The 1,516-nt window shown below is 32.2% G+C and overlaps 1 long non-coding RNA gene across 1 annotated transcript; it reads left to right on the top strand.

The window, feature by feature from the left end:
- Positions 1-769: 769 nt before the first annotated feature.
- Positions 770-1,516, top strand: LOC105311025. The gene is made up of 3 exons (XR_897601.2): positions 770-875; positions 1,135-1,218; positions 1,491-1,516. It is a non-coding gene; the product is annotated as an uncharacterized LOC105311025 (long non-coding RNA).

Here is a 1,516-nt window from a genome sequence, read left to right as displayed (position 1 = left end):
ATTAAACTGTTCATTATTATCATTAAGAAAGCACAACCTCATTTCCTCACAATTTGAGTTATGAATAAAAATACTTGAAAATAAAGCAGACATTGTTAATGATAGCATAAATAAAAAAATCAACTTAAGCTTAATTCTCTTGAGCATTTTTCCCATATCCAATTTTAATTTTATTTAAAAATGAATACCAGATTTAAAGAGCATTGTTAGTTTGGTATGTTTGAGATAAAACTGAACCAGATACCCAAGGCCTAAACAATAAACATATTTCTACAAGGGTATACTTAATTCTGCATTTCCTGAATCCAGATGACATTAGAATGTTTAATAAATTTCTGAGATTATAGGTAAGATCAACTTTAACAAACTTATTTGATTCCAGAGATAATACAAAAGTATAATATTTTCTACTTGAAGTGGTTCTAATATTTAGCCAGATTGTTTTTTGGGGGCAGATATATTCACTATATCTGCTGCGCTCATAGGATAAAACCACATGTGGAGGGATTCATTGACATTTAAAAAGCTCCAACTGAAATGGGAGACTACTAAGAAAAAATCTGCTTTAGCTTTATGAATCCAAACTAATTATGTGATCATTTATCAGAAGATATTTACTTCAAAGAGGAAAAGAATTGAACTAAAATTTGTATGGAGGACAAACAGTCCAGGTCTTAGGTCAATAATGAGGGCTTCCATGCAGTTATTTTTAGCCTCAAATAACACCACCAAAGATCCATGCACTGTCTCAATTGCAACTTATTTCTGATTCCTAGATTGTTGTAGGAGATAAAGTTGTTTTGATGCCCGTGAATGCAGGACAGCCACTACATGCCAGCAACATAGAGCTTCTCGATAATCCAGGTTGTAAAGAGGTAAGTTGAGGAAGAAAGGAAATGAATTTGTTGATTTTTTTCATAAGCCTAATTCCAGTTATGCTAATTAATATTCCTAAGGTACAAATAGATAATGATTAGTTATTGCTATTTTCAGAGGGTCCTTTGAAGGCATTTGTGTTGAAGTGCATACTAATTGTCCAAAGTTGTCTTTTTTCGCTTTTTACTAGTTGAAGTAATAATTTCTGGTATAAAACGAAATCTGCAGTCTTATAACTTAACACTTCTTCATTAATAGGTGAATGCTGTTAATTGCAACACAAGCTGGAAAATTACTTTATTCATGAAATATAGTTCCTATCGAGAGGATGTCCTAAAAGGAGTAAGTATGTCCTACACAGAACACTTGCTGGAAAAAGTGAAGATGATCTTACTGAATTTCTAGATGCAATACCTGTGTGTTCACTGGTGTTATAATTAGGTGACTATAAACCTATAAACCTAGAATGTAACTACGTACGCACTATGTTTCATTGAGTTTATCTCCTGTATATTTTGAAATGTACCAATGATCATTAAAAGCCAAGTAGCTAGCAATATCAAAATTAGAGACACCTGCTTCTTATGTCATATTTTCTTGACTTGTTTTTCTAGGGTGACGTTGTTAGATTGTTTCATGC

The sequence above is a fragment of the Pteropus vampyrus genome, unplaced genomic scaffold (assembly GCF_000151845.1).
Source record: "Pteropus vampyrus isolate Shadow unplaced genomic scaffold, Pvam_2.0 Scaffold21908, whole genome shotgun sequence".
Classification (NCBI taxonomy): Eukaryota; Metazoa; Chordata; class Mammalia; order Chiroptera; family Pteropodidae; genus Pteropus; species Pteropus vampyrus.
This window is presented reverse-complemented; position numbering and strand designations above follow the sequence as displayed.